The 15,812-nt window shown below is 41.9% G+C and overlaps 1 protein-coding gene and 1 non-coding gene across 2 annotated transcripts in view; one reads left to right on the forward strand and one right to left on the reverse strand.

Moving 5' to 3' along the window:
- LOC124623017 (lachesin-like) overlaps window positions 1-15,812 on the reverse strand; it is a 384,735-nt gene that overhangs the window by 350,207 nt on the left and 18,716 nt on the right. The window lies entirely within an intron of this gene.
- On the forward strand, window positions 323-397 carry Trnat-ugu. The gene has a single exon. It is a non-coding gene; the product is annotated as a tRNA-Thr (tRNA).

Consider the following 15,812-nt stretch of genomic DNA (forward strand, 5'->3'; position numbering starts at 1 on the left):
CAATGGAAGCAAACAGGTGGATAGTAACAACAAAAAGCGCTCATAATGTCGCAAGCCAGCACCCACAACTATGCTTGAAACAGCTGTGTAACTTCCGTAAAAATGAAATGATAATTAAATTGACTCCCTAGCTGCAAGCAGGCGTTGATACAATTCATTGGGGACATGTTGAAAATGTGTGCCCCGATCGGGACTCGAACCCGGGATCTCCTGCAAACATCTATTAGGCGCACTACGAATGTAGTGTTGTGGACATGTTGGGAATGTGGATCTCACGGGGGGCGTGCAAGGGATAAGTCCCTGCAGACGCACTATCCTCTGTGCCCGCGGTGGCTCAGATGGATAGAGCGTCTGCCATGTAAGCAGGAGATTCCGGGTTCGAGTCCCGGTCGGGGCACAGATTTTCAACATGTCCCCAATGAAGTGTATCAACGCCTGCTTGCAGCTAGGGTGTCAACTTAATTATCATTTCATTCCTAGGAAAGCTGCATGGTCATCGACGGTAACTGTTCTTTCGGGAACAGATACTGCCGTCATATATAGTTCCGTAAAAATATCTGAAGATGAGCCGGAAAACGTTTCTTCATAGAATTTTGGGCAGATGTGAGCAGTCCCAGTCGACAAGACTATGTAACATTTGAAGATAGGGTCGTAGGTACAATGATACGTCGTTGAATTAATTTATGAGGCAAGTAGTTGAATTTCATATCAACTGATCGTAAATAATGCTCATGACTGCACGAACTACAAAGAAATCGACATGTAATTGGGGCAATCTACTTGAAATCCTTAGAAAAAAAGATTAACACGAGAAAACTTCTTAGATCAAAACGGACGTAAGGCAGGGACACAGTCTTTCCCCACTACTGCTAAACCGATTTCTCGGAGAAGGAATGGTGAAACTAAAATTTTCAGAAGCAGGATTGAAAAAGGATGTATATGAAAAGATTCACAGATGACATACCTTTTAACTGGAATTAACTGTCTACTGAGCACATAATACTTATTGAGATGAAACCAGAGAAAGAGATAGGCGTCATGAAGTAAATCTAAAAATTCTGCTATCTTCATGGCAAAGTAACAGGTAATAGATGAAGCAAGGAGGATATTAAAAGCAGACTGGCACAGACAAAGACGTGATTCACTGCTAAAAGCAGTCTACTGCTATCAAATATAAATACTTGTTTCAAGAAGACATGTCTGAGAAGAATACAACTGGAAAATTAAATGTGGGAAAACTAGAAGTGCAAAGAAGTGTAGTGTTAGAGATGTGGGCTTACAGAGTCGTTTCCAAAATTTAAGTTGTCGGGTATTAAGAGACATGAGGAGGTTCTCCGCAGGACAGTCGAGGAAAGGAATTTGTGGAAAATACTGACTAGAATAAGGAAGAGGATGACAGGACGTATATTTAGAAATCAAGAATTAACTTTGAAAACCTTGGCTTAAAAATTTAAGCTGAATGTCCGCGTGACTGTTAAGCTAGACGGGAGGTGCGAATCGAAGAACAAGCAAACAATCTTTATAAAACCATATGAATTTGCTTCATATATTGTCACAACGTCTAAACTACCTGTTTCCCGACGTCACGCCATACAAGCGAAGCGAGAACTGAGAACCATGACGGCAGAATTATCATATCTCCCATACACTCCTGAAGACATTTCAATGGCCGTACAACATATTAAGTCAGGCAAAGCTCCAGGTTTTGATGGTATGCATCCATAATATCTCCTGCAGCGCGGAAAATATGATAAATCATGGCTAGCCCGATTTTCCTCCATCATTCTGCAAACAGGATCCGTTCCACAACTTCTGAAACATACCAAGATCATTGGTATCTTAAATCCAGGCAAACCCACTGAAAACCTTAAAGTTATCGTCCTATGGTCCTTCTCAGTATGATGTACTAATTATCTGAGAGACTGATGCACAGCAGAATAAGAATCGAGACTCTTAGGAAGATTCCTGTTGAACAGGCCGAATTCCGACCAAACTATAGGTCTGTGGATGAAGTGCATTTACCGACAACTTACATAGAAACAACTGATGACATCCGTGTATTTAATGACCTGTACTCTGCTTATGATACCATGTCCGTCAGCTGCTCCGTGTACTTCTCTACAGAAAAATAGTTCAAATGGTTCAAATGGTTCCAAGCACTATGGGACTTAACATCTGAGGTCACCAGTCCCCTAGACTTAGGAACTCCTTAAACCTGACTAACCTAAGGACATGACACATATCCATGTCCGAGGCAGGATTAGAACCTGAGACCGCAGCAGCAGCGCGGTTCCAGACTGAGGGGCCTAGAACTGCTCGGCCACAGCGGCTAGCATAAATAGTTCAACTTCTTAATAAAATGCTGAGTGACAGACCTTTTCAGGTAGTTATAGGCAGCACCACTAACAACCATATGGCCCTCAACAAAGGCCTACGCCGTGACGCCGTCCTAGGCCCTCTACTATTTAGCTTGTATATCGTAGACATGCCAGCCACTCAGCCCAGGAATTGGTTATACTGGTGACTGGGTGACAGCAGTACGGCACTCACAAGTCGAGATCACCGAACACTTATTAACAAAAGATCTAAGCAGAATGGGACAATACCTTAGTATAAGTGGACTTCAAACTATCAAAACGGAATGCACTTTCTTTCATCTGAATAATATCCTAGCCAACCGAGAACTGGACAAGTTTTTGGACAATAACATACAGGCCCATAGCAAACATCCACATTACCCTGGAGTTAAAGCGCGCAACAAAGAGAGCAGCTAAACAATACTCATGGGCTTCAACAGCTTCGACCTTGCGATGATCCACCCTCCGACTTGTTTTTTCAGCCGTATGGTATTGCCACCTCGTCTGGATAAACGACTGCCACACGGAGGTGGTACATACGGAACTAAATTAAATATGCGGATAGTTACTGGCACAGTAAATTCCACTCTAGTGTTCCGACTACCTGCCCTGAGCCACATTTCATCACTTAATCTGAGAAGAAGGACTAATATTCTAATTGATTATAGGAAAATCTGCAACAAGCAGCAGCTGCCAATTGATGAGGCCATACCTGCTGTCGAAATCAACAGACTACGATCCGAATATCCCTTACTCAAATAGACAACAACCTGACGAACCATAACCTCAGTCTGCAAGAAGCCTCGATGCATGAAGGACATAATAACATTCAACCAGAGCTCCAGAGTTTTCTCCATTAAAACAAGAAACCATCAGAATTTGATCTGCCCTGCAGGACATGGAGTATATTTAACAGGACCCAGACCAATCATTGGAGATGCGGTGACCCACTGTAGAGATGGGAAAAGACTACCGCTGCACAGTGCATCTATGGCTTTCCGAACAGACTGTCACGCACATGTGGAAGGGTCTCCTTGATATTCGAATCCAGGAAATCATCAGATTTTTTGAACACTACAACAGATGTGATAAATTATAAATAATATGCCTATGAATTGGAAAACTATGTACATATTGTATTATATTATACACAAGGACGAAAAAGAAATCACAACGCCAAGGAGGAGTTGTACGACATAATCTAAAGTTGGTAGGCGTGTTTCTACTTCTGAAAGACGATGTCCATTCAGATGTCGCTAGTCACATAAAAGTGGTATTATTTGCGCCATTATAAGGATGCAGATCAGTTTTGCTGTAAATACACGCTGTAACGGTAGTGAGCGATAGTCATCTTTGGATTGGACGTGGTGAGATGATATGTCAAGCCTTAAGGCGAAAGAGACGCCTTTATCACGGCCTCACTGAGTTTGTAAAACGCCGTGTGACTACGAGAAGCTGGATGTTCCTTCTACAATATTGCAGGAAGACTTGGAGGGAATGTAGCCACAGTATATGACTGCTGACAGCGCTGGTCACAGGAATGTACAGTCACAAGAAAACCGGGCTCCAGACGGCCACGTGGCACTACCGAGAGGGAAGACGATCATTTTTGACCTATGGCTTTCACATATCGTACTGCATCTACAGCAGCAATTTGAGCAGGTTGGCGCCACAGTGACACAGGAATTGTTACGGATCGGTTATTTCAAGGACAGCTCCGAGCCAGTTGCCATGTAGGGTACGTAACATTGACCTCAAACCACCGCCTTTTGCGACTAAAGTAGTTGCGAGTCAAAGCTCATTAGAGGGCAGGGTGGACGGGTGTATTATTTTCTGACGGAACGTGGTCCTGAGTCGGTGCCAGTGGTGACCATGTATTGGTTTGAAGAAGGCCTGTTGAGGGCCAGGAAGCAACTTCTCTGCGGGCTAGACACACTGGACTTACACCTTGATTTATGGTCTGGGGTCCGATTTCGTATGACAGGACGAACACTCTTGTGGTTATCTCACGCACCCTGGCTGCAGATCTGTACGTTAATTTTGTGATTCGACCTGTTGTGCTGTCATAGACGTGTAGCATTGCGGGGATAATCCTCATACACACACAGCACTGTTGTAACCCAACATGCTCTACACAATGTCGACATGTTACCTTGATCTTCTCAATCACCAGATCTACCTCCAACCAAGCAAATAGCGTTAACCATCTCTGTATTGACCATCAAGTGCAACAGTCATAGAGCTTCATCTCGCAAACTGACAACCGGCACCCGTACAACACAGTGCATGCACGTGTTTATGCTTTCATTCAACATTCTGGCGGTTACACCTGTTGTTAGCGTACCAACACTTCAATGAATTATCTAGCGCTTACATTTCCTGTGATCTTACAATGTTAATCACTTAAATCTGTTACCTGGACAAATGTATTCTTGAAATTTCAATACTCTACGCTTCCTTCTGTGTATATTGCATTATATTTGTATAGTGATTAGTAATTGCCATACAATTAATAATGACCTTCTGGTATGCCATATCGGGTTGAAGGCAGTTGATGATAACATCCCACAGAGCTACAAAATCTTGGGGATGCCTACTGCTATGTATCAGCCACTACTGCAAACAATACCACACTTTTCTGTCGAATTATTACTCCACAATAATTATTTTTTGTACTCTGACTTTTTTATGTCAGTGTACATTGCATTATATTTCCAAAGTCATGTGTAATTGCCATACGATTAAAAACAACCTTCTGATATGCCAGGTCCAGTTGAGGGCAACTGATGATTAGATCCCATAGAAATATCAAGTCGTGGGGATATCTACAACTATGTATCAACCACCACTCCAAATAAGCCCATACATTCTCTGTCAGATTACGATTAGGTGATTTAGCGGGCCAATAAACTTGTAACAGAGTGAACGAGAAACAAACCAGGAGAAAATGGATGGAGTCCTCTGCGCACGCCTGTTGTCATCTTGGATGTAGAAGAAAGGGCAACACTTGAAGGAAGGACAGCGCTTGGTCATGGAGTTTATTGAAGTAAACATTCTCGATCATGTTAACGGTAACCTGAATGATAGAGTCGAAATCATAGTACGAAAAATACCCACAAACCATCAGAGAATCATCTCCAACTCTAACTATACACTTCAGTCCGCAGCTCGTAGTCGTGCGTTAGCGTTCTCGCCTCCCACGCCAGGGTTCCTGGGTTAGATTCACGGCGGGGTCAGGGATTTTCTCTGCCTCGTGATGACTGGGTGTTGTGCGAGGTCCTTAGGTTAGTTAGGTTTAAGTAGTTCTAAGTTCCAGGGGACTGATGACCATAGATGTTAAGTCCCATAGTGCTCAGAGCCATTTGAACCATTTTGAACTATACACTTCATGGATTGGTGATTAAATGCCTCATTGTGTCAAATGTCCAATCAGCTACAACTCAGTTTTTGTATTGTTTGGGCCATTAAAACCAACTGTAAACAACGGCTTATGGCTAGGTATCCGACTTAAAATGCCCATTGCTTACAGTGCACAATAGTCACTCGGAAGCTGTTCGAGAGAGAACTGCTTTCACTGCCACTTTCACTTCTTATCGAGTTTGAAATCGATTGTCAATGACAAAGCGTGTCACTCATCTCTGGCCACTGTCAGTTAATATGTTTTTATGCCCACTGTTCTTACGTAGTGATATTTGGTTAGGAGTGGCTATCATTTCCTGAAGAAGCATTCGACAGTCTATGCTGATACATCAGGAAATCTGGCAACTTCGTTGATAATGTAGTCACTGTAGTGCATCCACCTTATTTGGTCAGAAACATGCAAAGTAGGAAGTACATTGCAGCAACACCAACCACAGCCGCTGTAATGTTGTAAGGAAAGCCAATCAGGTGGAGTGTGTAAATAGTTGATGCAGCAGTACCTAACCAGAAGAATGCACAAGCCTTTCCACACCAGCAGCTGCTGAAGTGCACTGCATAAATGCTGCAAGGCACAGCAAACCCCAAGCAAGTGCTGCCCGATACGCTACAAATACCTAACATTTTCAACTTATTGCATGGTCGAGGGACTTCAGCCGATGGTATACATGCGAAAAAGTACTACCACAGTTGAATCTTGAGATTGTCTTTATTTTATCACTCAACTAGTGATTGGAGACAACACAGTGTCGGGTATGGACTCAAGTGTGCTAGTAGCAAGGATACATAGCAAATGCGGCAAGCAAATCAAATACTCTTTTGGGCGGGGGGGTCTGTGGATGTAATGTGCCTACCCCCCCCCCCCCCCCCCCATCAAAACTAGTCGTGTGATACAATAAAGACATTCTCAAGATGCAGCTTTTTCTCGCACCTAGCATTATGTACTAAAGTCACTTGCATTAGTGTTGCAGCTCTACTACCATGGGGCTGTGACACTTAGGGCACTATCCTGAATGCTGTTTATGCAGTACAGTTAAATCCGCTCTGAGCTAGGGCAGTTCATCATGAAATCGTGGGGCTGGAGACGCCGCCACGTTGGCCCAGCACCAGCCCTGGAATGCAGTTTGCCAGCCATCAACGAGAGACAGTGGGTCGCTGCCATTATGTCCGCCAGTTGGACAGTGCTGGGAGTGTGAGCTACTGTAGTTTTCTCAACTTCTGCTACCGGAATTGTTGCTGACGGAGGTGACTGCATCGAGATCAGCTGCTCAGTGGACGCTGGGCTCTGTCAGCATTGCAGGGTAACAACACGAAGGAAACTGCTGGGAGACTCACCCACGCCAATGCTTCCTTTATAAAACCATGATGGGGTGCCATAATAGAACAACTTGGGGATTTCTGGCTGACTGATCCCACCCTGCAACCCAAAGCCACCACGTGCCTAATCGAGAACACCTTCAAATATGAGAGCTCCATTCTACCATTCTGTCCTTTTTCTACGTAAACCTATGTTATTGTGCTGATGTCCGCACCTGGTAGCTGAGTGGTCAGCACGACAGGTTGGTGATTTTCTCCACTCAGGGACTGGGTGTTTTGTTGTCCTTGTTGTTGTTGTTGTGCTCTTCAGTCCTGAGACTGGTTTGATGCAGCTCTGCGTGCTACTCTATCCTGTGCAAGCTTCTTCATCTCCCAGAACCTACTGCAACCTACATACTTTTGAATTTGCTTAGTGTATTCGTCTCTTGGTCTCCCTCTACGATTTTTACCCTCCACACTGCCCTCCAATACTAAATTGGTGATCCCTTGATGCCTCAACACATGCCCTACCAACCGATCCCTTCTTCTAGTCAATTTGTGCCACAAACTTCTCTTCTCCCCAATCCTATTCAATACTTCATCATTAGTAATGTGATCTACCCATCTAACCTTCAGCATTCTTCTGTAGCACCACATTTCGAAAGCTTCTATTCTCTTCTTGTCCAAACTATTTATCGTCCATGTTTCACTTCCATACGTGGTTACACTCCATACAAATACTTTGAGAAATGACTTCCTGACACTTAAATCTATACTCGATGTTAACAAATTTCTCTTCTTCAGAAACGCTTTCCTTGCCATTGCCAGTCTACATTTTATACCTCTCTACTTCGACCATCATCAGTCATTTTGCTCCCCAAATAGCAAAATTCCTTTACTACTTTAAGTGTCTCATTTCCTAATCTAATTCCCTCAGCATCACCTGACTTAATATGACTACATTCCATTACCCTCGTTTTGCTTTTATTGATGTTCATCTTATATCCTCCTTTCAAGACACTATCCATTCCATTCAACTGCTCTTCCAAGTCCTTTGCTGTCTCTGACAGAATTACAATGTCATCGGCGAACCTCAAAGTTTTCATTTCCTCTCCATGGATTTTAACACCTACTCCGAATTTTTCTTTTATTTCCTTCACTGCTTGCTCAATATACAGATTGAATAACATCGAGGAGAGATTACAACCCTGTCTCACTCCCTTCCCAAACACTGCTTCCCTTTCAAGTCCCTCGACTCTTATAACTGCCATCTGGTTTCTGTACAAATTGTAAATAGCCTTTCGCTCCCTGTATTTTACCCCTGCCACCTTCAGAATTTGAAAGAGCGTATTCTAGTCAACATTGTCAAAAGATTTCTCCAAGTCTACAAATGCTAGAAAAGTAGGTTTGCCTTTTCTTAATCTAGCTTTTAAGATTCGCCGTAGGGTCAGTATTGCCTCACGTGTTCCAACAATTCTACGGAATCCAAACTGATTTTCCCCGAGGTCGGCTTCTACTAGTTTTTCCATTCGTCTCTAAAAAACCCGCGTTAGTATTTTGCAGCCGTGACTTATTAAACTGATAGTACGGTAATTTTCACATTTGTCAACACCTGCTTTCTTTGGGACTGAAATTATTATATTCTTCTTGAAGTATGAGGGTATTTCGCCTGTCTCATACATCTTGCTCAGCAGATGGTAGAGGTTCGTCAGGACTGGCTCTCCCAAGACTGTCAGTAGTTCTAATGGAATGTTGTCTACTCCCGGAGCCTTGTTTCGACTCAGGTCTTTCAGTGCTCTGTCAAACTCTCCACGCAGTATTATATCTCGAATTTCATCTTCATCTACATCCTCTTCCATTTCCATAATATTGACCTTAAGTACATCACCCTTGTATAGACCCTCTATATACTCCTTCCACCTTTCTACTTTCCCTTCTTTGCTTAGAACTGGGTTTCCATCTGAGCTTTTGATATTCATACAAAAGGCTCTCTTTTCTCCAAAGGTTTCTTTAATTTTCCTGTAGGTTGTATGTATCTTACCCCTAGTGAGATAAGCCTCTACATCCTTGCATTTGTCCTCTAGCCATGCCTGCTTAGCTATTTTGCACTTCCTGTCGATCTCATTTTGAGAAGTTTGTACTCCTTTTTGCCTGCTTCATTTACCGCATTTTTATATTTTCTCCTTTCATCAATTAAATTCAATATTTCTTCTGTCACCCAAGGATTTCTACTAGCCCTTGTCTTATTACCTACTTGATCCTCGGCTGCCTTCACTACTTCATCCCTCAAAGCTACCCATTCTTCCTCTACTGTAGTTCTTTCCCCCATTCCTGTCAATTGTTCCCTTATGCTCCCCCGAAACTCTGTACAACCTCTGGTTCTTTCAGTTTATCCAGGTCACATCTCCTTAAATTCCCACCTTTTTGCAGTTTCTTCAGTTTTAATCTACAGTTCATAACCAATAGATTGTGGTCAGAGTCCACATCTGCCCCTGTAAATGTCTTACAATTTAAAACTTGGTTCCTAAATCTCTGTATTACCATTATATAATCTACCTGACACCTGTCAGTATATCCAGGCTTCTTCCATGTATACAACCTTCTTTTATGATTAAGTTGTGCTCTGTGCCAAATTCTATCAGGCGGCTTCCTCTTTGATTTCTTACCCCCAATCCATATTCACCTACTACGTTTCCTTCTCTGACTTTTCCTACTCTCGAATTCCAGTCACCCATGACTATTAAATATTCGTCTCCCTTCACAATCTGAATAATTTCTTTTATTTCATTATGCATTTCTTCAATTTCTTCGTCATCTGCAGAGCTAGTTGGCATATAAACTTGTACTATTGTAGTAGGCGTGGGCTTCGTATCTATCTTGGCCACAATAATGCGTTCACTATGCTGTCTGTAGTAGCTTACCCGCATTGCTATTTTCTTATTCATTATTAAACCTACTCCTGCACTACCCCTATTTGATTTTGTGTTTATAATCCTGTAGTCACCTGACCACAAGTCTTGTTCCTCCTTCCACCGAACTTCACTAATTCCCACTATATCTAACTTTAACCCATCTATTTCCCTTTTTAAATTTTCTAACCTACCTGCCCGATTAAGAGATCTGACATTCCACGCTCCGATCCGTAGAACACCAGTTTTCTTTCTCCTGATAACGACGTCCTCCTGAGAAGTCCCCGCCCGGAGATCCGAATGGGAAACTATTTTACCTCCGGAATGTTTTACCCAAGAGGACGCCATCATCATTTAACCATACAGTAAAACTGCATGCCCTCGGGAAAAATTACGGCCGTAGTTTCCCCTTGCTTTCAGCCGTTCGCAGTACCAGCACAGCAAGGCCGTTTTGGTTAGTGTTACAAGGCCAGATCAGTCAATCACCCAGACTGTTGCCCCTGTAACTACTGAAAAGGCTGCTGCCCCTCTTCAGGAACCACACGTTTGTCTGGCCTCTCAACACATACCCCTCAGTTGTGGTTGCACCTACGGTACGGCTATCTGTATCGCTGAGGCACGCAAGCCTCCCCACCAATGGCGAAGTCCATGGTTCATGGGGGTGGGGGGCGGGGGTGTTGGGGGTGTTTCCTTATCATCATCATTTCATCCCCATCGACACGCAAATCGCCGAAGTGGCGTGAACTCGAAAGACTTACACCAGGCGAACGGTCTACCCGACAGGATGCCCTAGCCACACAGGACTGTGCTGATCCCATACGACTGAGTGGTATATGTAGACAATAGCACCGCCACAGTATATGAAAGCAGTGGAGGAAGCTATTCTAAACCATTTAAGTGCTCCAAAGCGACCAGAGTTCTGTTTTAATGGGGTGTTTTTGGCTAGTGAGCTTCCTATATACAAAAAGAAATGGAAGAGTCTTTCAGTCTAATGATTTAAATCACATACACTGGTGCTGTTCCTGAGTTGATTTTTTAGCGGTTCAGACGAAAATCGTACTTGGATCATGACATTCAAAGTCTTGTGTGATACTGAATATTGATACTTTAACTACAACAAGAACTGGGCGGCGTGTTTACTTTCTCTTCCTTGGAGCTAGCTATTTCCCATATCACGAGCAATCAAAATATATCCCTGGCCTAAATATGAATGGTCAGAGTGATATGTCACATCTCTTGAAATTAAGTCTCTATAATTACAGAAATACAGCACGGCTGACTGCCATTCGCCGTCAGGGGGAGGGGGCGGGGCGGCTTCAGTTTCTGGTATTGTCAAGGATTCTTCCTTGGTAGCAGGATGGGTATGGGCTACATTCAGCCTCGTGAGGCCAACTGAGAAGCTACTCGACCGAGGTATAGCAGTTCAGAGGTCAAGAAACCCGTCAACTACAAGGGGCGTGGTTTGCTGACCACGTGCCCCTCCATACTGCATCCAGTGACGCTACTGACAGAGGATTATGTAGTGGTTGATTGGGCGTGATTGGACCATCTAGTCACGTTACGCGAAATATTTTCTTTTAAATTTTACTGCAGAAATCATTATGCTCTTCTTTTTAAAATTGAGGAGGGTTATCATACTGAGAAGGGATATAAGAGTATTTACTCAGAGAACTCACGGAAAGAGGTTTTCAATGCCGCAACACTTCTTGAACATCGTGCGTAAATGTATACACTAGTCTCCAGGTACAGTTTTTAATATCATTCCGGTAGAACAGAAGAAATTACGTTGATAAACCACAGATTATCGAATTTAAAAAAAAAATGTGTTCTCACGTCACACACTTATTTAATTTTTAATATTGCATGGGGGTAACATGGCCTTATCATCTATTAAATATATTTATTATTTCATTTCTGTACAGCTAGCTAATATAGCGCAGGCGAAGGATATAGATCATCTCTGAGTCGACAAAATAACTAAAGCACATGTCTGTTTGCCAGCCGGAGTGGCCGAGCGGATCTAGGCGCTTCAGTCTGGAACCGCCCGACCGCTACGGTCGCAGGTTCGAATCCTGCCTCGGGCATGGATGTGTGATGTCCTTAGGTTAGTTAGGTTTAAGTAGTTCTAAGTTCTAGGGGACTGACCTCAGATGTTAAGTCCCATAGTGCTCCGAGCCATTTTTGAACATGTCTGTTTACTACTATGAAGATTGAAACGCTATTGTGTGAGGATGTCGCGCGTTCTCTGCAATCACTTTCTTGCCTTCGTGATAGCCATCGCGTGAATGCATCACGTGTCGTCCTATTTTGCAAGAGATTTTTACTGTAGCATATCAACATATCATGTAAAAAAGCTCAAGTATGCAGCTAGGAGGCGATGTATTCATTGCAAATGCTTATAGAGTGTTTACATACAATAGTGTGACTAAACTAATGATTCTGACGCACTGTTGGTAAATTTTTCGTTATCTGATTCGGAGCCCAGTCCTGAGGTATAATTAGTAACGTAATGTGAAATATTTGTAGTACAGAAGTCTGAGAATGTTAATGTTAAGAAGAGATATTTGCAGCACTGAAGAACATATCGGCTAGTTTGCTGTTTTTATATATGTTGTCGAAATTTTATTGTTGTTTCGTTTTCTTATTGTTAACATTGTGACAGCGTTAATGGGATTGTTTAGTGAACACAAGGCGAAATATTGAGGAAATGGTCAGGTTTCTAAGTAATGTAGGTCAAAAAATAACAACTGTAAGCCAACGTAACGCTCCCATCTTTTAACAAAGTTTTGGGGAACAATTTGGTGTAACACATCTTTTGGTCACCCACCTTTTTCTGGATTCTATTTTGTGTCGTAAGTGAAATAAAGCAGGTTCATCATCTATGTCCAACATAGGTACAGATCTAGTAATTATCTCATTATTTTTCTTTAAAATAATCGTTAAGTTTCAAGTTTAATTTATAACAATAGTCAACTTTTCAGTTGAGTATGTTTTAATAGACTATACAGAATTTTATCCATATACTTTTAATAGTTTTTAACCAGTGTGTACAGAAAATGGAAAAGAACTTCCACGAGATTCAAGCTGAAGTCAAAGCCTGTTTGTTTACATACCCAGCATAACGGTAATGTATCCCAGGTCCATATTAATCTTCTTTCTGGTATTGTTCTCCCCTCTTATATTTTGGGCGTATTCTTCTTATTTTTGTTTATTTGATGATTTCCAATACTGATTTCTCTAATCCAAAATCTGCTGCGATCAACAGCAATATAATTTCTTAGCATATTTAGTACACCAGGCACTCCCACGAATTCCATAATCCTAAAACTTGACACCACACCGTCAATGAAACATAGCAGAGAATCCAGCTCACCTAAGTATTTAGCACTTCCAGAACAGAGTCTCATATCCGTTTCCAGATGCAGTTGCTAAGACTTTCATTTGGGTTTTGAGTCCTACTATGTAATTACTTCTCCAATAATCTCGTGTCACTAAATGATTAGAGACTGAAAAGCCATAATAATGTGAGAACTGTCTGTGTGACATGGAAACGTCGTCATGTGTACAGACATTTTTAAATTCCTCTCATTCTGGGACTTTCTTCGGAATAATTCTCTTGCAGTAAAGTTTTTCTTGTTTCGAAAAGTAAAGAGGATTATTTTAGACGGAAATTAGAAAATCAGCTTTTGACAGTTACGTTCTAGGTCCCTTAAGCGAATTGTGTAACGAATAGTGTTAAAACCGAGTAGCATTAGCGCACATACTGCCACGTGATAAAAATAAATCATCACGGTAAATGGTAACAGCCACCCAGTTGCAGATACAGATTTATTGAAGTCCTTGACCACGGTTTCGGTATATCTAAATATACCTTCATCAGAAGCAAGTATACACCTGAACTCGAAGACACCTTCACTAGCAAAAAACTGAGATAGAAGAAAAAACACTTATAGCTTTAAGTCTGGCTGACTAGAAGCTAGTTTTCTTGTCTGTTGATGCTGGTGAGATATTCCTTTCCTGTCTTCTTCGGATATTACGTATTTTTGATGATTGTTGTTCGAGGTTTCCGATGTGTAAGTGTAGTTTGAATGATTCTGTTGCATTTTTTATTTTTTATTCTTCACGACAGATGATTTCGATTTATAACATTTTGTTCGTTTTGGCTAGTATGTATCCTAGCCTTTAATTTGCGCGAGATTCTGTGCCTTCTCTCGTGGGATATGGACCTTAGAGCAAGCTTCATCTGCTTGACTCTAGGAGACAGGAAAATTGGTGTTCACATTTTTATTGTATGCGGGTGTGTTAAATGGTTCTGATATGTTTTATTTATTAAGACACAGGGTTTAAATTAGCACAAACTTTAAAATTCTGATGCGCGTGAGTATGTATCCCGGTATTGTAATGTGCGCGTGTGTCTCGCGCATATCGCAAGTGCACTCTCTCGGTGAAATTGTCTGTCCTAGTGCTTCCACACCCTCTTCACGCTAGTTCACAGGCTAAGTACTGATAGTATCCCGTGTTCGCATTGACCATCTCTTTATAATTATGCTGTACAGATGGAGGTGATGTTTTAAGTATGGACGACGCCTTTGGCACGTTTGTTTTATGCATCTCCACTGCAGGTTGTGATTTTAGTAAGTGACTAAAAGTTTTTGTGCTTGTAATACTTTGGTAATTTTCATGGTTACTTGTAGCTTTAAGTCTTTATTCTTCTATCTCAGTTATGTTGCTAAGTTTTTTGCTGATGAAGGTGTCTTTCTGTTGAGGTGTGTTTTTGTTTCTGATGAAGGTATATTTTGGTATATTTTGATATACCGAAACCGTGGTCAAGGATTTCAATAAATCATTGTTCTGCAACTGTTTGGCTGTTATCATTTATCGTGAAGATTTTCAACAGTTGCTGCTTCAGCCATGTTTAAAATTCTTTAAAAAAATCACGACGAAGCCACCAGTCTGGAACAGACATAAATACTGCAATGAACTCTTGTATATCTACTGCGTAACTCCACGTAGTGCGTCACTCTACATTGCACATCAGCGTTTCGCGTAAGCGGAGAGAAGTCTTTCATGCATTTATCTAGGTTTTTCCGATAGTTGATACTGAAAGTGGAATCAAATTATAGCAAAAATATCAATCGCTTGAACCCAACTCACTTTATAATTACTTTGTGCCAGACGGTACAAAACAAATTTATAGGTCTTCTTTCGGACGTCAGGGAACTTAATAAGCCGAATATTTTACCGAAGTTATAACCAAAGTTTCCGCCGACAAGGCAATAACAGAAGCCCGATGAAACTCGAGTGGGCGACATTTTAATTATCTTCTAATGATAACGCACGGTGTGTGTTGCTGCCAGGTGTAACGGTCCGGAAACTTTCGCTACGCTGCCTTCGTGAATGGCAACGCTACTGATATCACAGCGCTCCATTTATTAAATAATTTACGTGATAAGTGGAACATAAACGTGAAACAGTCCATGACAACATCTTTATAATACACAGACGTCTATCACTGTTGTGGTAAAATACACAGCTGAGCAAAGCATAAAGTCGAAAATAACTTTCGCATGGTGTGTCTGTGCCATATAAGAGTAACATAGATTGATAAAACTTGGACCAGAATACTTCAGTGTAATACAGATGGTAACAAAATGGTTCAAATGGCTCTGAGCACTATGCGACATAACTTCTGAGGTCATCAGTCGCCTAGAACTTAGAACAAATTAAACCTAACTAACCTAAGGACATCACACACATCCATGCCCGAGGCAGGATTCGAACCTGCGACCGCAGCGGTCGCTCGACTCCAGACTGTAGCGCCTAGAACCGCACG

The sequence above is a fragment of the Schistocerca americana genome, chromosome 7 (genome assembly GCF_021461395.2).
Source record: "Schistocerca americana isolate TAMUIC-IGC-003095 chromosome 7, iqSchAmer2.1, whole genome shotgun sequence".
Taxonomy (NCBI): domain Eukaryota; kingdom Metazoa; phylum Arthropoda; class Insecta; order Orthoptera; family Acrididae; genus Schistocerca; species Schistocerca americana.